This window comes from Cherax quadricarinatus, chromosome 53 (genome assembly GCF_038502225.1).
Source record: "Cherax quadricarinatus isolate ZL_2023a chromosome 53, ASM3850222v1, whole genome shotgun sequence".
Lineage (NCBI taxonomy): Eukaryota > Metazoa > Arthropoda > Malacostraca > Decapoda > Parastacidae > Cherax > Cherax quadricarinatus.
In genome coordinates, this window is record NC_091344.1 from 16,538,878 (window position 1) to 16,566,042 (window position 27,165).

The window sequence follows — 27,165 nt, forward strand, 5'->3', positions numbered from 1 at the left end:
CACTTTATTAAGACACACACATCCGGCCGCTACTCACGCAACACAACAATGATCACAGGCGGCAGAAAGGCGAAGCTGAGGCAGTTTGAATGAACCATTTCAGGAAGAGACTCGAAACAAATGATTCGCTATTGAATATAATCACTATTATTTTACCATGACTCATAGTGTTCACGAAAATGGTCTGCTACACCTGATAGAGACGGTGTGATTCTAACCCATTACAAATCATGGTGTTTACAAACATGTTATTAAAATTACAAACATGTTATTAAAATTTCACGAGTAGACTGGTACGCATCAGACGCTATTCTCTCTCTCTCTCTCTCTCTCTCTCTCTCTCGCTCTGCGTGTGTATATGTTTATGAGTGTATGTCTTTTTATTTGAATCTTAAAAAAGTAAACTTTCGCGCATGTGTTAATGAATGTATATACATCATAGTTATAATTATGGAAAAGTATAGGTGTTTATATGTATTAGTGAATTTGTGAATGTGAGTGCATATGTATGCTTGTGCGCACACACACACACACACACACACACACACACACACACACACACACACACACACACACTATGCCCTCGTCTGCTACACGTCCCTATCTACTGACGCCTGTTTAGCGCCAGCCTCCTTGCTTGTGCTCCAGAATCTCTTCAACTACGGTGCTCTCTACACCAACTCCAAGGCTGAGGGACTGATTACCTCATCTTTTGTATACACTTCTACTGTCTTCATGTCCTAGAATTTGTATTGATAAAGCCACTGGATGGCGAAAGGTCTACAATGAAGATACCTAGATGTGTCTAATTTTCATCTTGTCGGTATTGTATACCATTCATATACAACAATTTTTGTAATTAACTTATCAGATGAAATATTAGATAAAAATACAACTGCAGCTTTAGGTTACGGTATAAGTTTTGCATCTTCAAAAAAAAACTTTATAATGTTGAAATTGCAAAAGTCTTTTGTAACTTCGAAAAAAACTCTGATTTATCCACTGATGAAATTAATATTAATAACTCTATGTTAAAACAAAATATTCACAATTGCCCTCGACATGGGTTATATGACTTTCAAAAGGATTATTTTGATAACTGAGAAACTTGTGAAAAAATCTGGTTGTATCCTGGAAACGTATCGCCAGTCAGTTGTGTCTTCAGTCCAGTACAGTGAAGAGTGGAAGACGACACTGACTGGCGAAACGTTTCAGGAATAAACCCAAATGTTACACAAGTGTCTCATCAATATGTTGGTTTTCTAAATCATTTATACAAACAGGATTATTTTACGACAGTATTTTTGGAGAGAACTCTGTACTGCGACTCTTATATTCTTTCCGTTATTCTAATTAAAAATCGTCGAGGAATCTTCCTCCTGTAATCTTAAAGCTGGTCACAGGTGGTAATACCTCTGTGTCAGCTCATTATTCTGGTACAAATTAATCCCATTACGAACGCTGATTAGTTTACGTGAGATTAATCAAGAAGAAAACAAATGCCTCCTGACGTGAGTCTTAATGATATGATGACCCGCCACTGAAGCTTATGGTCATCTGACCAAGGCCTTTCACTGGCTTACTCCCACCCCTTTTAAAATTAAAGAGAATATTGTGTGGATTTCGATTGGGAAATCTGATATTTTATTTTCCACCGTGTAGGGCCTGCGTAACAACTATATTGTTGATCCCCGGGTTTTCTTACCACCAAAGAAATATTAATACGTCATATTTCTTCTGTGTTTTTTTTTCTTTTTTTTCGAGTGTTGAATTTACTGCTTAAGATATATTATCTATCTGGGTAGATACTTAATGACAGAGGAACAGGAATCTAAGATGTAAAAAAATCTTACCCATACGCCTCTCTCCGCATGAGAATCTAACCCATGTTCCTTTGATTGTGAGCCGAGCATTTTATAAACTTTAAAATTATATTGTGGCTATTCTATGATTTTGTTTTAGTAAGTATTTCCCATGACATTGCGATCAACGCAGCTTCCTTGAATAAGCATAACGAATCTCCTGAATCATGACTTATGAAATCGTAATGACACGATTGGAAACAAATCATGGCGAGTGGGGCTTAAACTCGCTTACGACTCACTTGCCGCGAGTTCAATTCTCACCCGTTCCATGGTTCGAAAATCTTTAAATTCTACAAACAGGTTTGAGCCTCTTGATGACTAAGTCTTGTTACCACGACTGTCAAGATTTTTCTCCCTCTGCCCACCCTTGGGTGGACAACAAATCACCCACATTAGTAACTGTAAAATTGTCAGTGATGGACACCACGTCCCAGAAACCTCTCATCTGGACCATGTTTCATACACCACCACACAGTAAGTACCGTTAATGGTTCACTCTAGACACAAGGTGAGCTGGAAAGGAAGCTGATGCTGCCGCATTTAATGTATATCCTGGCCAGATGCTGCGACCGATAACGTTCACCATTCAGTCACTGTCGTCACCTGTCGTGGCTTATATGGACAGCTTCATTCTGTCGTCGTCAGTATTATAGGGCGTAGAAGAAAATCTAATCATCGCCATTAATACTGTTAAGATGGTTTGGTCCAAAGTGGGTCTTCATTATATATGAAAACGTAATTATTAATGAGATAGGAGAGGATTCTAGTCCAAGTATAACACGGGAAACACTGATAAATAACTTACAGGAGTTTAGTGATTGTAACAAAATAATGATACCGGAATTATTAATATGTATTATTTTATCACCGATATAATTTATATTTATTAGAATTATTAAAATTATTGACTCTTTCCCTCGATGAAACAAGTTTACACGCCGTTTTTCAAGTGCTGTACCGCTTTATGGCTCTTACGGGTTTCTCACTTCCTCTTGAAAGAAAAAAAAACATCAACACCAACAACAACGTAGAATGCATAGCATGGATGTTATTCATACTACAAAAGATTAGCAGATTTCTGTCCCATAAAAAAGAAATGAACGGAACGCCACGGTAAGCTGACCAAAAGCTTCGGTGGCGGGTCATCATCTACCTAAGACGCGTCAAGTGACACCTGACCTGTTCCTGATGAGCCTTACCTCACCTAACCTAACCTAACCAAACTAAACCTAGCCTTACCTAACCTACCCTAACGTCATGAGCACAGGTTTGACTAGCACTAGCGTGGAGGAACATGGCAACATGTTGGGTGGTTATGATTGTATTAACATTGTCGATAAGTTTTTCTATCCTGATGCGCGAGTACTGAGTGGAACAGTGTAACACATCCATACTTAAAGTTAAAATATTATTGGTGGTGAACCAGTGACGTGTAAATTTAATGACTCGTGTGTCGATGGGGTTTTAAGCTCATTTAACAACCACCAGTGGTGAGGACAGACGGTTCTTACGAATGAGAAATGCGGAAATAGAGACGTGTGAGTGTCTGTGATCCTGTACCTTTACCAGAAGTTCTGGCAGCGAAGTTGGGCAGCGTGTAGTGCTACAGAACATGTAATGGACAAATATACGAGTTATAGGGATGCTTGTTTACTTCTATACAGACAGGATTGCAATACCCGAGTTAGCGAGACAACGTCGATTCTCAACAAGATGTTGACAGTGATGCTATATAAGGAGAGGGAGGGTAGGAGATAACTAAGTTGGATTTCCGTATGGAAAAAACAACTCGGTGAACAGAAGGTGATGGTAAGTAGCACGAATAACATTTTCTCCTCCGGACTCAGTTGATTGTTTATGTGAGAGGTGTTGATGTCAGGGCACAGGGTTCAAATTGGCTGTCTCCGCGAGAACAAAGTAAAGTTTAACACAGAGGTTCTTAACCTTTTTACGATCACATACCCCTATTAGATGGCCCAATATGTTCCCATACCCTCTTCACCATACTGTGGAAATCACCGCCATTCCTTCAAAAGATGTCAGTAGTTTGGTGGTCTTACTTTACATATGGATAACTAGGAACAAAACACCTGATACTTTATCTACTCTAACATCAGCTTTCTTTTAAACTGTTCAGAGACTGGTTCCCAAACCCACAAGGGTTATGGTAACAAGATGATAAACTACAGTTACCAGCATAGAACGCTCAGGACGGAGTTCTCATAATACAATAAAAATATTTGTTTCGTGTTACTAGTAAATGTGTATATTCCCTCCAGAACAATTACTAGTAAAAAGGTATATTTATAGAATAATCTTTATTTCGTAACTTCCCTGATGGTTCATAATTCTAAGCAGGTGGATGACCCGGTGTCTTAAAGAGGAAACTCGTTGTGAAATTATTCCATTAGTAAATGCTATAACTGTAGATATGTATCTTAAACACTAGTAAATTAACAAGAGTATGAAGTCATGTGAAAAATCCCGATATGATGTACTGATATAATACAAATAAACAGTTCATTAACACGTGATATTACTTTTTAGTATTTTGGTTATTTTATGATAGCTCACATGGTTTCAGTAAAGTTCAGCTATACATAGTTTAAAACACGATAAGAAGTGTCTAATAACCAATGACTTTTTCACTAAATTTTAATTTCTGACGAATTCAGATGCGCATATCCAGTGTGAAATTAAGAGCAGAAGGAAAATGGAAGCTTCACTGTCAACACCAGACACAGTTATGTTTACACATTATAAGTATCTGATTTCATTGTAAATGAAAAGTAACGTCCACGTGAAGTTAATATACAGAGTGAGTAGTGCATTTGGTCTTGACATTGGCAGTAACTATGGCTCATAAAAGCCACAGTTTAAAAATGCGAAAAAAATATTTTCAGATTTGTTAGCCTTGTTCAGGAGTAAATAGGTACTTGGGGGTGACGATGGTGGGTGGCATCCTGGGGAAAAAGTAGGGAAAGGGATGGGGTGTTGGTATACTCTGAGGCTGAGTTTCGAAATGAGCTGAAGTAGAAAACCAGTTCTTAGACTGTAAATTCAACATCTGCCACTGCACTGCCCCCTCCACAAAAGCACACACTCCAGTATTGTGTCGATACAAGAGTGGATGCTGGCTATACGACATACAAAGCATTATACCATTAACACCTCGGGTATTCCTTGCCACAATATGCACAACGCTCTCCAGTGCCTATTTAGGAATATTTGTCTTCAGAAGCACTGTATATTAAAACACTGAACTCCTTACAGAGCTTCGTACAGCGCTTTGTTAATGGTCTGATCACGTTGATGGTCACCTCAGTGGTTACAGTCACGTTGATGGTAACCTCAGTGGTTACAGTCACGTTGATGGTAAACTCAGTGGTTACAGTCACGTTGATGGTAACCTCAGTGGTTACAGTCACGTTGATGGTAACCTCAGTGGTTACAGTCACGTTGATGGTAACCTCAGTGGTTACAGTCATGTTGATGGTAACCTCAGTGGTTACAGTCATGTTGATGGTAACCTCAGTGGTTACAGTCATGTTGATGGTAACCTCAGTGGTTACAGTCATGTTGATGGTAACCTCAGTGGTTACAGTCATGTTGATGGTAACCTCAGTGGTTACAGTCATGTTGATGGTAACCTCAGTGGTTACAGTCATGTTGATGGTAACCTCAGTGGTTACAGTCATGTTGATGGTAACCTCAGTGGTTACAGTCATGTTGATGGTAACCTCAGTGGTTACAGTCATGTTGATGGTAACCTCAGTGGTTACAGTCATGTTGATGGTAACCTCAGTGGTTACAGTCACGTTGATGGTAACCTGAGTGGTTACAGTCACGTTGATGGTAACCTGAGTGGTTACAGTCACGTTGATGGTAACCTGAGTGGTTACAGTCACGTTGATGGTAACCTGAGTGGTTACAGTCACGTTGATGGTAACCTGAGTGGTTACAGTCACGTTGATGGTAACCTGAGTGGTTACAGTCACGTTGATGGTAACCTGAGTGGTTACAGTCACGTTGATGGTAACCTGAGTGGTTACAGTCACGTTGATGGTAACCTGAGTGGTTACAGTCACGTTGATGGTAACCTGAGTGGTTACAGTGATGTTGATGGTAACCTGAGTGGTTACAGTGATGTTGATGGTAACCTGAGTGGTTACAGTGATGTTGATGGTAACCTGAGTGGTTACAGTCACGTTGATGGTAACCTCAGTGGTTACAGTCACGTTGATGGTAACCTCAGTGGTTACAGTCACGTTGATGGTAACCTCAGTGGTTACAGTCACGTTGATGGTAACCTCAGTGGTTACAGTCACGTTGATGGTAACCTCAGTGGTTACAGTCACGTTGATGGTAACCTCAGTGGTTACAGTCACGTTGATGGTAACCTCAGTGGTTACAGTCACGTTGATGGTAACCTCAGTGGTTACAGTCATGTTGATGGTAACCTCAGTGGTTACAGTCATGTTGATGGTAACCTCAGTGGTTACAGTCACGTTGATGGTAACCTCAGTGGTTACAGTCACGTTGATGGTAACCTCAGTGGTTACAGTCACGTTGATGGTAACCTGAGTGGTTACAGTCACGTTGATGGTAACCTCAGTGGTTACAGTCACGTTGATGGTAACCTCAGTGGTTACAGTCACGTTGATGGTAACCTCGGTGGTTACAGTGATGTTGATGGTAACCTCAGTGGTTACAGTCACGTTGATGGTAACCTCAGTGGTTACAGTCACGTTGATGGTAACCTCAGTGGTTACAGTCACGTTGATGGTAACCTCAGTGGTTACAGTCACGTTGATGGTAACCTCAGTACAAGACTACCAACATTGTGGTACCTAGTACAAGACTACCAACATTGTGGTACCTAGTACAAGACTACCAACACTGGTACCTAGTACAAGACTACCAACACTGTGGTACCTAGTACAAGACTACCAACATTGTGGTACCTAGTACAAGACTACCAACACTGTGGTACCTAGTACAAGACTACCAACATTGTGGTACCTAGTACAAGACTACCAACATTGTGGTACCTAGTACAAGACTACCAACACTGTGATACCTAATACAAGACTACCAACACTGTGGTACCTAGTACAAGACTACCAACACTGGTACCTAGTACAAGACTACCAACACTGTGGTACCTAGTACAAGACTACCAACATTGTGGTACCTAGTACAAGACTACCAACACTGTGGTACCTAGTACAAGACTACCAACACTGTGGTACCTAGTACAAGACTACCAACATTGTGGTACCTAGTACAAGACTACCAACACTGTGATACCTAATACAAGACTACCAACACTGTGGTACCTAGTACAAGACTACCAACACTGTGATACCTAGTACAAGACTACCAACACTGTGGTACCTAGTACAAGACTACCAACACTGTGGTACCTAGTACAAGACTACCAACACTGTGGTACCTAGTACAAGACTACCAACACTGTGGTACCTAGTACAAGACTACCAACACTGTGGTACCTAGTACAAGACTACCAACACTGTGGTACCTAGTGCAAGACTACCAACACTGTGGTACCTAGTGCAAGACTACCAACACTGTGGTACCTAGTGCAAGACTACCAACACTGTGATACCTAGTACAAGACTACCAACACTGTGATACCTAGTACAAGACTACCAACACTGTGATACCTAGTACAAGACTACCAACACTGATACCTAGTACAAGACTACCAACACTGTGGTACCTAGTACAAGACTACCAACACTGTGGTACCTAGTACAAGACTACCAACACTGTGGTACCTAGTACAAGACTACCAACACTGTGGTACCTAGTGCAAGACTACCAACACTGTGGTACCTAGTGCAAGACTACCAACACTGTGGTACCTAGTGCAAGACTACCAACACTGTGATACCTAGTACAAGACTACCAATACTGTGATACCTAGTACAAGACTACCAACACTGTGATACCTAGTACAAGACTACCAACACTGATACCTAGTACAAGACTACCAACACTGTGGTACCTAGTACAAGACTACCAACACTGTGGTACCTAGTACAAGACTACCAACACTGTGGTACCTAGTACAAGACTACCAACACTGTGGTACCTAGTACAAGACTACCAACACTGTGGTACCTAGTACAAGACTACCAACACTGTGGTACCTAGTACAAGACTACCAACACTGTGGTACCTAGTACAAGACTACCAACACTGTGGTACCTAGTACAAGACTACCAACACTGTGGTACCTAGTGCAAGACTACCAACACTGTGATACCTAATACAAGACTACCAATACTGTGGTACCTAGTACAAGACTACCAACACTGTGATACCTAGTACAAGACTACCAACACTGTGATACCTAGTACAAGACTACCAACACTGTGGTACCTAGTACAAGACTACCAACACTGTGATACCTAGTACAAGACTACCAACACTGTGACTACCAACATACCTAGTACAAGACTACCAACACTGTGATACCTAGTACAAGACTACCAACACTGTGATACCTAGTACAAGACTACCAACACTGTGATACCTAGTACAAGACTACCAACACTGTGATACCTAGTACAAGACTAGTACCAAGACTACCAACACTGTGGTACCTAGTACAAGACTACCAACACTGTGATACCTAGTACAAGACTACCAACACTGTGGTACCTAGTACAAGACTACCAACACTGTGATACCTAGTACAAGACTACCAACACTGTGGTACCTAGTACAAGACTACCAACACTGTGATACCTAGTACAAGACTACCAACACTGTGGTACCTAGTACAAGACTACCACTGTGGTACCTAGAAGACTACCAACACTGTGGTACCTAGTACAAGACTACCAACACTGTGGTACCTAGTACAAGACTACCAACACTGTGGTACCTAGTACAAGACTACCAACACTGTGGTACCTAGTACAAGACTACCAACACTGATACCTAGTACAAGACTACCAACACTGATACCTAGTACAAGACTACCAACACTGTGATACCTAGTACAAGACTACCAACACTGTGATACCTAGTACAAGACTACCAACACTGTGTACCTAGTACAAGACTACAACACTGTGGTACCTAGAAGACTACCAACACTGTGGTACCTAGTACAAGACTACCAACACTGTGATACCTAGTACAAGACTATCAACACTGTGATACCTAGTACAAGACTACCAACACTGTGATACCTAGTACAAGAATACCAACACTGTGGTACCTAGTACAAGACTACCAACACTGTGGTACCTAGTACAAGACTACCAACACTGTGGTACCTAGTACAAGACTACCAACACTGTGGTACCTAGTACAAGACTACCAACACTGTGGTACCTAGTACAAGACTACCAACACTGTGGTACCTAGTACAAGACTACCAACACTGTGGTACCTAGTACAAGACTACCAACACTGTGGTACCTAGTGCAAGACTACCAACACTGTGATACCTAATACAAGACTACCAACACTGTGATACCTAGTACAAGACTACCAATATTGTGATACCTAGTACAAGACTACCAACACTGTGATACCTAGTACAAGACTACCAACACTGATACCTAGTACAAGACTACCAACACTGTGGTACCTAGTACAAGACTACCAACACTGTGGTACCTAGTGCAAGACTACCAACACTGTGATACCTAGTTCAAGACTACCAACACTGTGGTATCTAGTACAAGACTACCAACACTGTGGTACCTAGTGCAAGACTACCAACACTGTGATACCTAGTACAAGACTACCAACACTGTGGTACCTAGTACAAGACTACCAACACTGTGGTACCTAGTACAAGACTACCAACACTGTGGTACCTAGTACAAGACTACCAACACTGTGATACCTAGTACAAGACTACCAACACTGTGATACCTAGTACAAGACTACCAACACTGTGGTACCTAGTACAAGACTACCAACACTGTGATACCTAGTACAAGACTACCAACACTGTGATACCTAGTACAAGACTACCAACACTGTGATACCTAGTACAAGACTACCAACACTGTGATACCTAGTACAAGACTACCAACACTGTGATACCTAGTACAAGACTACCAACACTGTGATACCTAGTACAAGACTACCAACACTGTGATACCTAGTACAAGACTACCAACACTGTGATACCTAGTACAAGACTACCAACACTGTGGTACCTAGTACAAGACTACCAACACTGTGATACCTAGTACAAGACTACCAACACTGTGGTACCTAGTACAAGACTACCAACACTGTGATACCTAGTACAAGACTACCAACACTGTGGTACCTAGTACAAGACTACCACTGTGGTACCTAGAAGACTACCAACACTGTGGTACCTAGTACAAGACTACCAACACTGTGGTACCTAGTACAAGACTACCAACACTGTGGTACCTAGAAGACTACCAACACTGTGGTACCTAGTACAAGACTACCAACACTGATACCTAGTACAAGACTACCAACACTGTTATACCTAGTACAAGACTACCAACACTGTGGTACCTAGTACAAGACTACCAACACTGTGGTACCTAGTACAAGACTACCAACACTGTGGTACCTAGTACAAGACTACCAACACTGTGGTACCTAGTACAAGACTACCACTGTGGTACCTAGAAGACTACCAACACTGTGGTACCTAGTACAAGACTACCAACACTGTGATAACTAGTACAAGACTACCAACACTGTGATTCCTAGTACAAGACTACCAACACTGTGATTCCTAGTACAAGACTACCAACACTGTGGTACCTAGTACAAGACTACCAACACTGTGGTACCTAGTACAAGACTACCAACACTGATCGCCAACACAAGAATACCAACACAAGAATATTGTTCATGACGTAACAAGAATATTGTTCATGACGTAACAAGAATATTGTTCATGGTATAATATCCATTAACTCAAGACTACTAACTTGACGTACACTGCCTAATTTATTAATCATTAATACCCTGAATAAATTATGTATCTAGAATTCTAAAATTGTTTTAATTGTACTGTGTTTTTCATTCAAAAAAACACGCCCACTTTCCATTCTTCATCAGGAAGGGGAAAGTGCGTCATGGTGGGGTAACTCGCCCAAAACTGCACACTCACTGGACAATGATGTCTCACAAATACAATCACTGGCAATCCAGTAGTTACTTAAGCAAGATGCTGCCCGCGGATGCATGTCTAATTTTACACTTGTTACACAGTAATTGAAAAAAAAATCGTGACTGGTTTGATTTTTTTTTTTATTTTATGACCCAGGTCTTGTCCAGGAACCAAGTGGAGGGGCAGCTAGTCTTATGACGCATAGTGTATAGTTACGACGCACGAAAGCACATACCCACACACAGATGTATTTATCTGAGTGTGTGTATTTATATATATATATATATATATATATATATATATATATATATATATATATATATAAATTAATGTGCCGAATTGGTAAAACTTGCAATTTTAGCTTAAATAGCAACGCTCTTCTTGCCAAATAAGGCAAGCGAAAATTTGTGTATGCAATAATTTCGCAAAAATCATTCTGAACCTAACGAAGAAAATATATTTCATTGTTTGCTTATTATTAAATTATTGTAAACTTCTCTAAAATATATTTAGTTGGATAAGGCTAAATTAAATTGTGCTTGGTATAATAAGGTTAGGCAAGTTTTCTAAGGTACTTTTGGTACAAAATATTATTTTTTACATAATGAAAAAATATATCTTTAAAATTATAAGAGAAAATTTTACAAAAGACTAATTTTAAATGAGTTCTTGCTAATTGACGGATTTTACCTATTCGGCACGACATTGTATATTTATTATATACATAATATATATATATATATATATATATATATATATATATATATATTATATAACAAATAACCGTTTCTGCGGAAGCGAGAGAGAAATAACGAGTTACCCATTAGTGTACATGGGTAAACTTGGGTATTATCCAACAAGTGAAGTACATGTACAGAGAGCCGAGCGAGCGTCTTCAATTTGCTGCTTGTACCTGACAAGTTTGTTCTCTCAGTTGGTGATTGCTTTACAACATTCCACACCCGACCAGCCACCACACATACGCCGTCATAACCGCTAAACATGGTCATGGTATCTTCCAGGAGGTTCGCAGAGATGTTGAACAAATTCCAGGCACATGCCGAGCATAATTCTGGAGACCTGAAGCAAGTCACATTATAGTCAGGGTTGAGAGTTTAGTGCAGGAGCTGATTTTTCCTGCTAGGTCTGTAGTGAATGCGGCAGCGGTGAGAAGTATCCTACCCACTGTGGTGGCGAGGTTACGTAACAGTCCATTTACGACACCGTGAAAGATAATGCACAGATTGCAACTTTTCCTGCTTATTTTTTGGATGATTTTAAAATACATTTTTTTTTTTTGCCTTTTTATATCTTAAAATTAGGAAAATAACATTACTAAATTTACAGGAATCATTTAAGACATTGATGACGGGAAACTTGTGAGAAATTTAACGTACTTATGTTGTCTTAAGAAATCGTAATGACACGATTGCAAATAAACCATACCCCCGGCCGGGATTGAACCCGCGGTCATAGAGTCTCAAAACTCCAGCCCGTCTTAAGTCATGTTGACGGCAGTAAAGGGACTTGAGCTAGAGTTCGTCACGGCCACGCTAGCTGGAGATTCGTCTGTAAAAACTTGCATTTGTGGTCACAGAGGTGCCTGTGCTAACCTTCCTATGGTGTAGAAATATACCTAGTTGGATGAATCTTATTGTGGCTAGCTGGTCTAGTGGTTAGCGCGACGGGCTGGAGTTTTGAGACTCTATGACCGCGGGTTCAATCCCGGCCGGGGGTATGGTTTACTTATGTTGTATAAGTTGTATTATAAATAGTCTGTCTTGCGGGGTACTTAATGAACCTACTGGCACCATCTCATATTTTCCGGCAGCTACCCAGCTGTTATACTTATGTCTCCCATTTTGTATAATTAATAGGTCAATTTAAATTAAAGTAACCTAAACAAAATAATGGCATACAAAAAAAGGAGAGTTCAGAAACTGACGCAGTGTAATCCGAAAGAAAAAATATTAATGAGGATGGTTTGCTTACGTTGTATTCTGTCAGTACAATCACGTCTCTAAAAATTTAATTACTACGCCTCAATAATTCTTTTCAAGCCTACGTTAACATGTTTTACGTACTGAAGACTTCCCAGAATTAATAGCGTCCCGAAAATATTCTTCAGTCGAGTGTTCCAACTACTGAAGATTCGCACCACCTGACAGAGGAAAATGGAATGAGATGATTGAACCTTTATAATAATCTTTATTTCTACAAGTACATGTACAAGGTATATAGGCCTAGCTGTCATTGGTAACATACTACTATACTGAAAGCCTCTCGTTATGCAGACCATATCGGGAAAATTAGGTCAATTTTGTCCCCAAGATGCAACCCACACCAGTCGGCTAACACCCAGGTACCTATTTTACTCATAGGTGAATAGGGACAATAGGTATCTTAAGGAAATACGTCCTAATGATTCCACCCACACCGGGGATCGACCCCCGGACCTCAGTGTGTGCGCGCTGACTGCGCTAGCGATCGAGCTACGGGACACCTCAAACGGCTGTGTATAACCGGAATGTGCTCTTGTAGTTTCTGGGTTGAGGACATCTGCAATTTCATTTTGCGAGTGTGCATTATGCTGCCGGTTCTCTTAATAAGAAACAGTTTAATGACTTATTAAGACAGTCAAATGCGAGACTAAGGCTTCGTCAACTGTGTAAATCTCATTTTTTTTTCTACCAGGCTCAGTAGTGCCAGTTTTCTGTCCGAGCGGTAGAATTTTTAATCGCGCCTCTCTGATATTTATAATTCTTCTGTTGTGGTATATTATAACTGGTTATATTTTATGAACAGAGGACAACCGAAACAAACCAAAGTCAACCGCAATGGAAATAAGTCACTCTGACTTTTTTAGGTTATCCTAGTTACTTTACACACATGCTGCTGCTATGTATGATAATCTTTGTAACTATATTTGTGTATACCTGAATAAACTTACTAACCTAATCGACAAATTTGCTGAAAATATTTGTGAGGAAAAAACGCAGATTCTTATTCGAGTTAAGAGGATGGGTTGCATCACGGGTCACGTATGGTATCAAATACCGTCGAGTGTGTATATATAAAACACAAGTGCAACACTAACAAAGCACACAGTGAGTGAAACGTTTCCATAATTAATGTCCTAGTTTAACACTTCTCTCACATACAAGTATGGTTCAGGAGTACCGCGGCTATCCTTCATGCAGAGTTTGGAAAGTGTTCAAGAGACCTATTCTTAGGTTGCAGGATGATGAGGCTTGCTGAAAGATATGGTATGAAAGCAGTATGTGCAGAGAAGAACATTTATTGTCAAAAGCCCTGAATGGCACGTCAAAACGCCTTGTAACTCGTACAACGTCCTTCCTTTCTCGGCTGGTCGTGTGTAAACCGGTTACGTGTTGAGAAGCTGGTAGGAATACGGTTAATTCTGAGAACTAGCTTAACCGGATTCACAGACTATCATTGCCTTCTTCAGAAATTAGATCTGCTAACGAATGTATTGCCAGAGGAATACAGCACCTACACTGCAACAGTACTGTACCAAAAAAGGTTGACATACGTCACAGTGTCCTAAACGAGTTACATATTTTTAAACAAATCGTGGACATTAGTTTCAAAGTTAAAATCGGTTATTGTCGCAGTTGCTTGTAGAGTCACTAATGATATGGACTGATCACGAGCTTCAAACTAGTGTTTATTCACTTAACATCCCTTTTAGGGATTTGTCCTTACCTGGGAGATATCTTAGTGATGAACGACTCTTGACTGATGGAACTTGAACCTGATTACCTTGCATTTCCCAGGCTCTACATGACCTTTTCAAGTTTTAGCTGTTCCTCAAGAATTCATAACAGTAAAAGTAAGTGCTTGAAGCACCAGTAACAAACTAAAGTAATTACGTGGAATAGCATAACTGAACGAAAGGCTCACAGTACCGCTTTAATGTACCTTTAATGTATGCGAGCAGAGGGAGGGGCGCTTTGATGCTGGTGAAGGGCTCCTATTCCAAGAACTGGTACTGCCATCCTCCTCGGATCAAACCCAACTATCTCTCATTTTTCAAGCACTATATGATCCTCAGAGGTTTTGCGTTTTTCCGTTAATATAATTATATACAGATCCACCCCGACTTACCGCTGAGTTCCGTTCCGACCGACGGGTCGGCTCTGGAAATGTAGGGATGTGGGAATTGTTAGCATGACATGCAGAAGTAGTATACGTGTACAACATTCTTTTAACCTAATAAACGTCTGTCATGATTATCTCGTGTTTTATAAACCTACTTTATTACCTTAAGTTCCATTACTCACAAAATGATGTTCCTTGGTTGTAAGTATCATTCTTAGGCTTCACAAATAAAAATATTGTGTAGAATGTAGCCTAGTCTAGGCTTATTAATTTTCTCCCCTCAAGGGAGGTTCCTTGACACTGGTGAGGGGCTCTTGATCTAGGGAATTGGATCTGTGCTCCAGTTCCCTGAATTAAGCCTGAATACCTTCCACATCCCCACCCCCCACAGGCGCTGTATAATCATACCAGTTTAGCGCTTCCCCATAAGTATAATAATTATTAATTTACTTGTTACTCATTATTTCAACATTGTCTTATACCTTCTCAGTCTTTTTTATATTTAACAAGCACATCACAATATATTTATAATTCTGTATTTTCTATATTATCATTTTAAAAATACCATTGTTTAGTGTCTGTGTATTCTATCTTTTTGAAGTATTTTGTGGTAATAAAACTAAAGGCTACATTAAATTTCGTTTGTGGTACAACGTACAATTCCAAGAAAAATAAAATGCATTGAAAAAATAAATCTTTTGCAATATAAAAAGGACTTACAATGTATTTTTCTGGGTCGTTTGTGTGGATGGACGTAAGTGCCAGAAGTCGGTGTGGTGTGGTAGTGAAGCAGGGTGTGCAATGGTAGGTGATACCCACACCATGGTAGTGAAGCAGGGTGTGCAATGGTAGGTGATACCCACACCATGGTAGTGAAGCAGGGTGTGCAATGGTAGGTGATACCCACACCATGGTAGTGAAGCAGGGTGTGCAATGGTAGATGATACCCACACCATGGTAGTGAAGCAGGGTGTGCAATGGTAGGTGATACCCACACCATGGTAGTGAAGCAGAGTGTGCAATGGTAGGTAATACCCACACCATGGTAGTGAAGCAGAGTGTGCAATGGTAGGTAATACCCACACCATGGTAGTGAAGCAGAGTGTGCAATGGTAGGTAATACCCACACCATGGTAGTGAAGCAGGGTGTGCAATGGTAGGTGATACCCACACCATGGTAGTGAAGCAGGGTGTGCAATGGTAGATACTCACACCATGGTAGTGAAGCAGGGTGTGCAATGGTAGGTGATACCCACACATGGTAGTGAAGCAGGGTGTGTAATGGTAGGTAATACCCACACCATGGTAGTGAAGCAGAGTGTGCAATGGTAGGTAATACCCACACCATGGTAGTGAAGCAGGGTATGCAATGGTAGATGATATCCACACATGGTAGTGAAGTAGGGTGTGCAATGGTAGGTAATACCCACACCATGGTAGTGAAGCAGGGTGTGCAATGGTAGGTGATACCCACACCATGGTAGTGAAGCAGGGTGTGCAATGGTAGATGATACCCACACCATGGTAGTGAAGCAGGGTGTGCAATGGTAGGTGATACCCACACCATGGTAGTGAAGCAGGGTGTGCAATGGTAGATGATACCCACACCATGGTAGTGAAGCAGGGTGTGCAATGGTAGGTGATACCCACACCATGGTAGTGAAGCAGGGTGTGCAATGGTAGGTGATACCCACACCATGGTAGTGAAGCAGGGTGTGCAATGGTAGGTGATACCCACACCATGGTAGTGAAGCAGGGTGTGCAATGGTAGATGATACCCACACCATGGTAGTGAAGCAGGGTGTGCAATGGTAGATGATACCCACACCATGGTAGTGAAGCAGGGTGTGCAATGGTAGATGATACCCACACCATGGTAGTGAAGCAGGGTGTGCAATGGTAGGTGATACCCACACCATGGTAGTGAAGCAGGGTGTGCAATGGTAGGTGATACCCACACCATGGTAGTGAAGCAGGGTGTGCAATGGTAGGTGATACCCACACCATGGTAGTGAAGCAGGGTGTGCAATGGTAGGTGATACCCACACCATGGTAGTGAAGCAGGGTGTGCAATGGTAGGTGATACCCACACCATGGTAGTGAAGCAGGGTGTGCAATGGTAGGTGATACCCACACCATGGTAGTGAAGCAGGGTGTGCAATGGTAGATGATACCCACACCATGGTAGTGAAGCAGGGTGTGCAATGGTAGATGATACCCACACCATGGTAGTGAAGCAGGGTGTGCAATGGTAGGTGATACCCACACCATGGTAGTGAAGCAGGGTGTGCAATGGTAGATGATACCCACACCATTGTAGTGAAGCAGGGTGTGCAATGGTAGGTGATACCCACACCATGGTAGTGAAGCAGGGTGTGCAATGGTAGATGATACCCACACCATGGTAGTGAAGCAGGGTGTGCAATGGTAGGTGATACCCACACCATGGTAGTGAAGCAGGGTGTGCAATGGTAGATGATACCCACACCATGGTAGTGAAGCAGGGTGTGCAATGGTAGGTGATACCCACACCATGGTAGTGAAGCAGGGTGTGCAATGGTAGGTGATACCCACACCATGGTAGTGAAGCAGGGTGTGCAATGGTAGATGATACCCACACCATGGTAGTGAAGCAGGGTGTGCAATGGTAGATGATACCCACACCATGGTAGTGAAGCAGGGTGTGCAATGGTAGGTGATACCCACACCATGGTAGTGAAGCAGGGTGTGCAATGGTAGATGATACCCACACCATGGTAGTAAAGCAGGGTGTGCAATGGTAGGTGATACCCACACCATGGTAGTGAAGCAGGGTGTGCAATGGTAGATGATACCCACACCATGGTAGTGAAGCAGGGTGTGCAATGGTAGATGATACCCACACCATGGTAGTGAAGCAGGGTGTGCAATGGTAGATGATACCCACACCATGGTAGTGAAGCAGGGTGTGCAATGGTAGATGATACCCACACCATGGTAGTAAAGCAGGGTGTGCAATGGTAGATGATACCCACACCATGGTAGTGAAGCAGGGTGTGCAATGGTAGATGATACCCACACCATGGTAGTGAAGCAGGGTGTGCAATGGTAGGTGATACCCACACCATGGTAGTGAAGCAGGGTGTGCAATGGTAGATGATACCCACACCATGGTAGTGAAGCAGGGTGTGCAATGGTAGGTGATACCCACACCATGGTAGTGAAGCAGGGTGTGCAATGGTAGGTGATACCCACACCATGGTAGTGAAGCAGGGTGTGCAATGGTAGGTGATACCCACACCATGGTAGTGAAGCAGGGTGTGCAATGGTAGATGATACCCACACCATGGTAGTGAAGCAGGGTGTGCAATGGTAGATGATACCCACACCATGGTAGTGAAGCAGGGTGTGCAATGGTAGGTGATACCCACACCATGGTAGTGAAGCAGGGTGTGCAATGGTAGATGATACCCACACCATTGTAGTGAAGCAGGGTGTGCAATGGTAGGTGATACCCACACCATGGTAGTGAAGCAGGGTGTGCAATGGTAGATGATACCCACACCATGGTAGTGAAGCAGGGTGTGCAATGGTAGGTGATACCCACACCATGGTAGTGAAGCAGGGTGTGCAATGGTAGATGATACCCACACCATGGTAGTGAAGCAGGGTGTGCAATGGTAGGTGATACCCACACCATGGTAGTGAAGCAGGGTGTGCAATGGTAGGTGATACCCACACCATGGTAGTGAAGCAGGGTGTGCAATGGTAGATGATACCCACACCATGGTAGTGAAGCAGGGTGTGCAATGGTAGATGATACCCACACCATGGTAGTGAAGCAGGGTGTGCAATGGTAGGTGATACCCACACCATGGTAGTGAAGCAGGGTGTGCAATGGTAGATGATACCCACACCATGGTAGTAAAGCAGGGTGTGCAATGGTAGGTGATACCCACACCATGGTAGTGAAGCAGGGTGTGCAATGGTAGATGATACCCACACCATGGTAGTGAAGCAGGGTGTGCAATGGTAGATGATACCCACACCATGGTAGTGAAGCAGGGTGTGCAATGGTAGATGATACCCACACCATGGTAGTGAAGCAGGGTGTGCAATGGTAGATGATACCCACACCATGGTAGTGAAGCAGGGTGTGCAATGGTAGATGATACCCACACCATGGTAGTAAAGCAGGGTGTGCAATGGTAGATGATACCCACACCATGGTAGTGAAGCAGGGTGTGCAATGGTAGATGATACCCACACCATGGTAGTGAAGCAGGGTGTGCAATGGTAGGTGATACCCACACCATGGTAGTGAAGCAGGGTGTGCAATGGTAGATGATACCCACACCATGGTAGTGAAGCAGGGTGTGCAATGGTAGGTGATACCCACACCATGGTAGTGAAGCAGGGTGTGCAATGGTAGGTGATACCCACACCATGGTAGTGAAGCAGGGTGTGCAATGGTAGGTGATACCCACACCATGGTAGTGAAGCAGGGTGTGCAATGGTAGATGATACCCACACCATGGTAGTGAAGCAGGGTGTGCAATGGTAGATGATACCCACACCATGGTAGTGAAGCAGGGTGTGCAATGGTAGGTGATACCCACACCATGGTAGTGAAGCAGGGTGTGCAATGGTAGATGATACCCACACCATGGTAGTGAAGCAGGGTGTGCAATGGTAGGTGATACCCACACCATGGTAGTGAAGCAGGGTGTGCAATGGTAGGTGATACCCACACCATGGTAGTGAAGCAGGGTGTGCAATGGTAGGTGATACCCACACCATGGTAGTGAAGCAGGGTGTGCAATGGTAGATGATACCCACACCATGGTAGTGAAGCAGGGTGTGCAATGGTAGATGATACCCACACCATGGTAGTGAAGCAGGGTGTGCAATGGTAGATGATACCCACACCATGGTAGTGAAGCAGGGTGTGCAATGGTAGGTGATACCCACACCATGGTAGTGAAGCAGGGTGTGCAATGGTAGGTGATACCCACACCATGGTAGTGAAGCAGGGTGTGCAATGGTAGGTGATACCCACACCATGGTAGTGAAGCAGGGTGTGCAATGGTAGGTGATACCCACACCATGGTAGTGAAGCAGGGTGTGCAATGGTAGGTGATACCCACACCATGGTAGTGAAGCAGGGTGTGCAATGGTAGATGATACCCACACCATGGTAGTGAAGCAGGGTGTGCAATGGTAGATGATACCCACACCATGGTAGTGAAGCAGGGTGTGCAATGGTAGGTGATACCCACACCATGGTAGTGAAGCAGGGTGTGCAATGGTAGATGATACCCACACCATTGTAGTGAAGCAGGGTGTGCAATGGTAGGTGATACCCACACCATGGTAGTGAAGCAGGGTGTGCAATGGTAGATGATACCCACACCATGGTAGTGAAGCAGGGTGTGCAATGGTAGGTGATACCCACACCATGGTAGTGAAGCAGGGTGTGCAATGGTAGGTGATACCCACACCATGGTAGTGAAGCAGGGTGTGCAATGGTAGATGATACCCACACCATGGTAGTGAAGCAGGGTGTGCAATGGTAGGTGATACCCACACCATGGTAGTGAAGCAGGGTGTGCAATGGTAGGTGATACCCACACCATGGTAGTGAAGCAGGGTGTGCAATGGTAGATGATACCCACACCATGGTAGTCAAGCAGGGTGTGCAATGGTAGGTGATACCCACACCATGGTAGTGAAGCAGGGTGTGCAATGGTAGATGATACCCACACCATGGTAGTGAAGCAGGGTGTGCAATGGTAGATGATACCCACACCATGGTAGTGAAGCAGGGTGTGCAATGGTAGGTGATACCCACACCATGGTAGTGAAGCAGGGTGTGCAATGGTAGATGATACCCACACCATGGTAGTGAAGCAGGGTGTGCAATGGTAGATGATACCCACACCATGGTAGTGAAGCAGGGTGTGCAATGGTAGATGATACCCACACCATGGTAGTGAAGCAGGGTGTGCAATGGTAGATGATACCCACACCATGGTAGTAAAGCAGGGTGTGCAATGGTAGATGATACCCACACCATGGTAGTGAAGCAGGGTGTGCAATGGTAGATGATACCCACACCATGGTAGTGAAGCAGGGTGTGCAATGGTAGGTGATACCCACACCATGGTAGTGAAGCAGGGTGTGCAATGGTAGATGATACCCACACCATGGTAGTGAAGCAGGGTGTGCAATGGTAGGTGATACCCACACCATGGTAGTGAAGCAGGGTGTGCAATGGTAGGTGATACCCACACCATGGTAGTGAAGCAGGGTGTGCAATGGTAGGTGATACCCACACCATGGTAGTGAAGCAGGGTGTGCAATGGTAGATGATACCCACACCATGGTAGTGAAGCAGGGTGTGCAATGGTAGGTGATACCCACACCATGGTAGTGAAGCAGGGTGTGCAATGGTAGGTGATACCCACACCATGGTAGTGAAGCAGGGTGTGCAATGGTAGGTGATACCCACACCATGGTAGTGAAGCAGGGTGTGCAATGGTAGATGATACCCACACCATGGTAGTGAAGCAGGGTGTGCAATGGTAGGTGATACCCACACCATGGTAGTGAAGCAGGGTGTGCAATGGTAGGTGATACCCACACCATGGTAGTGAAACAGGGTGTGCAATGATAGCAGATACCCACACCATGGTAGTGAAGCAGGGTGTGCAATGGTAGGTGATACCCACACCATGGTAGTGAAGCAGGGTGTGCAATGATAGCAGATACCCACACCATGGTAGTGAAGCAGGGTGTGCAATGATAGCAGATACCCACACCATGGTAGTGAAGCAGGGTGTGCAATGGTAGGTGATACCCACACCATGGTAGTGAAACATAAGCAGGTAAACTAAACACGACTGACCACGTTTCGGTCAGTGTTGGGGACCATTGTCCCGTCACAACTTGGGACCTGACAGTGGTCCAGGACTGACCGAAACGTCCTCAATAATTTCGTCTCGTAAATGCAGACTTTTGCCCAGTTGTGATATATAAAAAAACACTTTCAGCAAAGAAACATTTTATTAATACGACATTTCACTCTTTTGTTATAAAAAAAAATATTAATAAAAAATAAGAAACAAAGAAAAAATGAATCAGTATATATATTAATTCTTTCTCGTGAAGATTAATTCAGGGAACTGGAGTACAGATCCATTTCCCTAGATCAAGAGCCCCTCACAAGCATCAAGGAACCTCCCTTGAGGGGACTGAGTCAGTGTGGATGGTTAATATTTTCAGTTTAGATTCTGTACTCACCTATTTGTACTCACCTGTTTGTGGTTGCAGGGGTCGAGTCATAGCTCCTGGCCCCGCCTCTTCGCTGATTGCTACTAGGTCCTCTCTCTCCCTGCCCCATGAGCTTTATCATACCTCGCCTTAAAACTACGTATGGTTCCCACCTCCACTACGTCACTTTCTAGGCTATTCCACGGCCTGACTACTCTATGACTGAAGAAATACTTCCTAACATCCCTTTGATTCATCTGGGTCTTCAACTTCCAATTGTGACCTCTTGTTTCTGTGTCCCATCTCTGGAACATCCTGTCTTTGTCCACCTTGTCTATTCCGCGCAGTATTTTATATGTCGTTATCATGTCTCCCCTGACCCCCCTGGCCTCCAGTGTCGTCAGGCCGATTTCCCTCAACCTTTCTTCGTAGGACAATCCCCGTAGCTCTGGGACTAGTCTTGTTGCAAACCTTTGCACTTTCTCTAATTTCTTGACGTGCTTGACTAGGTGTGGATTCCAAACTGGTGCTGCATACTCCAGTATGGGCCTGACGTAAATGGTATAGAGTCTAAAACGAATCTGAGGTATCGGAACGCTATCCGTAGGTTTGCCAGGCGCCCGTATGCTGCAGCAGTTATCTGATTGATGTGCGCATCAGGAGATATGCTCGGTGTTATACTCACCCCCAGATCTTTTTCCTCGAGTGAGGTTTGCAGTCTTCGGCCATCTAAACTATATTGTTTCTGCGGTCTTCTTTGCCCTTCCTCAATCTTCATGACTTTGCATTTGGCAGGGTTAAACTCAAGGAGCCAGTTGCTGGACCAGGCTTGTAGCCTGTCCAGGTCTCTTTGCAGTCCTGCCTGATCCTCATCCGATTTGATTCTCATTAACTTCACGTCATTTGCAAACAAGGACATTTCTGAGTCTATCCCTTCCGTTATGTCGTTCACATATACCAAGAACAGCACAGGTCCTAGGACTGACCCCTGTGGAACCCCGCTTGTCACAGGCGCCCACTCTGACACCTCGTCACGTACCATGACTCGTTGTTGCCTCCCTGTCAGGTATTCTCTGATCCATTGCAGTGCCTTTCCTGTTATGTGTGCCTGATCCTCTAGCTTTTGCAGTAACCTCTTGTGAGGAACTGTGTCGAAGGCCTTCTTGCAGTCCAAAAAAATGCAGTCGATCCACCCCTCTCTCTCTTGTCTTACTTCTGTCACCTTGTCATAAAACTCTAGTAGGTTTGTGACACAGGATTTTCCTTCCCTGAAACCGTGCTGGTTGTCAATTATACACTTGTTTCTTTCCAGGTGCTCCACCACTCTCCTCATGATCTTCTCCATGACCTTGCATACTATACACGTTAGTGATACAGGTCTGTAGTTCAGTGCCTCATGTCTGTCTCCCTTTTTAAAAATTGGGACTACATTTGCCATCTTCCATACCTCAGGGAGTTGCCCAGTTTCAAATGATGTGTTGAAGATGTTTGTTAATGGCACACACAGTATCTCTGCTCCCTCTTTATGGACCCACGGAGAGATGTCTGGTCCCAGCGCCTTTGAGGTGTCAAGTTCGCATAGTAGCTTCTTCACCTCCTCCTTGGTGTACCCCCCCTGTTCTGATTTCCTGGAGTCCTACTGGTTTCCACTGTAAATACTTCTCTAAATCTCGTGTTGAGCTCCTGACATACCTCTCGGTCGTTTCTTGTGAACTCCCCATCACCCTTCCTCAGTCTGATTGTTTGTTTGTTTGTGTGTGTGTGTGTGTGTGTGTGTGTGTGTGTGTGTGTGTGTGTGTGTGTGTGTGTGTGTGTGTGTGTGTGTGTGTGTGTTGGGGATGGAAGGTTAGTGAGCGAGTGTTAGTGTACTAACTTATTGTACTCGCTTATTTTTGGCTACAAGAGTCTAATTTCAGTTCCTGGCCATGGCGTTTTACTAATCGCTTGCCGGATTTACTCCCTCCTGACCTTTGAGGAGGAAACATGGCTCACGAAATCGTAAGGACACGATTGCAAACAAACCGGACCACGGGTGGGGTTTGAACCCGCGGGTCTGGAGTTTTGAGACTCTCTGACCGCGGGTTCAAACCCCAATCGTGGTACAGTTTCTTTGAGGAGGTTTTACGAACACAGGTAACAAGTGCTAAGTGCTGAGTATTTTAGTTCATAAATTCAGCTTCATTATAAGACATGCAGGCTTACAATGAGAGTATTGTGTTTTGCATAAAAATCACAGAAAAAGCCCTCGCTTATAGTTATTTACATCTTCAGAGAAGTAGAGATATATACGATCTAAAGAGAGAAGAAAATGGAGAAGAGGGCGGTTAAGCGAACTGCAAGGAAGCTGAGAACATTATATCGGTTTTACAATATTTATCACTTCTTAATATTGTAATTAAAATTTACTCCCTTCAGTAGTGATAATCATTTCCCGAGAGAACAAAATGTTGTCAAGCAACTTGACAGGTGTGCTAGTAATTTAATTTCAGGTAGCCATATTTAAAATTATCACAAATCTTAAGATTAATGTACTTGTCACACCTTTCAAGTCACTCGACCTCGAAGCCAGAGCAATAACAAACGATGCAGCAGGTGTTTCTCTTCTGGTTAACTGTGTTTAAGTGCTGGTGTTAACAGGAAGGTGGCAGCTCTTAGATCTCTGGTTGTCTCGATAACCCAGGAACGGATTTCTTTGAGAAAACACGTAGGAATCTTTTCCCACATGTGACTGACGAAGAATACCTCGTAGGGTAGACATTTCAACAATAAAGATACTCAACTATTGCACAGGAGTGCTACTCATCAATCTTTTTCCCATATGCCAAGGGTTCCCATCTTCTTGTGAGGATATGACACTGATGGTACAAGTCTATATATTTGTTAAGATTCTTTGCCTTCCCTGTGATGGGAGGAGCCTTCTGTTGGAAGTACTAATGTTGATGTGCGAGTCAGCCATAAAAGATAATCATGAGTAATCCTACACAAGCTCTTTGATATTCTGCCTCTCATACAACATTATCTAATCTGGGCAGAATATTTCGGGATCACCGGACACAAGGGAACTAGACTGTGACAGCTCTAAACGTAGAGATGTCATGGAGTTCATATTTTTTTTCATGTCTTCCTTAGAAACTTATAAAGATCAGACACTATAGACCATGTTGACAGGCTAACATGTTTCCATAAATACACTTGTATACTGTTAAAAGAGGCATATGCCTCTGTCAATACTTGTTTAATATATATATATATATATATATATATATATATATATATATATATATATATATATATATATATATATATATATAATCTGGTGATATGCTTGGCGCATTACTTACACAGAGGAGCTTATGACGACGCTTCGGTCAACACTCGTTGAGGTCAAGTTGATACCTTTTCATAAAAATGCCCTTATCAGTGTTAGATTAATAAAGCCCTTCGTGCGCGATACATCTCTCAAATAAAGATACGCAGATGTTATACACGTCTTATTCATGAATCTGTTGGTATATACCTTTGATCTAAGTGTCCCCATACTGTGGTATAAAGGATTCAAGTCCCTCCATGAGGTCATTTATGCAAAACAGGAACAACAGGGGGTTAAAGCAGTGAACCCTGGGAACTCTGCTCCTCACTGGTACCTCACTTCTCGCAGTTAAACAGTACCTTATATTTTCCAGGTACTCTTGTATTCACTTACCTTCCCTGTGGTACTGTGTTACATTCTTATACATTAAAAAGATAACCTATCCATCCCTCTCTTCCTTTAGTCATTGTAATATAGAAACTTTAAGATTCGTAATGCAGGATTGTCCATTTATTAACACATGTTGGTTGTTATTTTTGTAATTATTTCCAAATGATCGCCTATTCTTTCTAGTCCTGTAATTTTCTAAGTATTTCTGCCAGCAAGTTAGTCAGCAAAACTGGTCTGTGTGGTATATGTCTGTTACTCTTTTTTTTTTTTTTGTATACTGGGATCACTGTTTTATAGCTCTTCAGTAATTGTTCAATTTCTGTTGATTGACAGATCTTGGCCCTGGAGACGGAGTTCTGCTACTTTTAGTATCTGAGGTGATATTCCTCATTACCATTTGTCAAAGGCACTTGTTGATAGACAAGATCGATTCACAGCTCGTGTGTGTGTGTGTGTGTGTGTGTGTGTGTGTGTGTGTGTGTGTGTGTGTGTGTGTGTGTGTGTGTGTGTGTGTGTGTGTGTGTATACACTCACCTAATTGTACTCGCCTAATTGTGGTTGCAGGGGTCGAAACTCTGCTCCTGGCCCCGCCTCTTCACTGAACGCTACTGGGTCCTCTCTCTCCCGGCTACACGAGCTTTATCAAACCTCGTCGTAAAGCTATGTATGGTTCCTGCCTCTACTACATCACTTGGTAGACGATTCCACTTCCTGACTACTCTGTGACTGAAGAAATACTTCCTAACATCCCTTTGACTCATCTGAGTCTTCAACTTCCAATTGTGACCCCTTGTTGCTGTGTCCCATCTCTGGAACATCCCGTCTCTGTCCACCTTGTCTATTCCACTCAGTATTTTGTATGTCGTTATCATGTCTCCCCTAACCCTCCTGTCCTCCAGTATCGTCAGGCCGATTTCCCCTAACCTTTTTCCGTAGGATATTCCCCTTAGCTCTGGAACTAACCTTGTCGCAAACCTTTGCACTTTCTCTAATTTCTTGACGTGCTTGACCAGGTGTGGGCTCCAAACTGGTGCTGCATACTCCAGTATGGGCCTGACGTACACGGTGTACAG

At 43.0% G+C, this 27,165-nt stretch overlaps 1 protein-coding gene across 1 annotated transcript in view; it reads right to left on the reverse strand.

The window, feature by feature from the left end:
• The window catches only part of LOC128692330 (E3 ubiquitin-protein ligase Siah1), a 538,875-nt gene that overhangs the window by 425,237 nt on the left and 86,473 nt on the right, over positions 1-27,165 (reverse strand). The window lies entirely within an intron of this gene.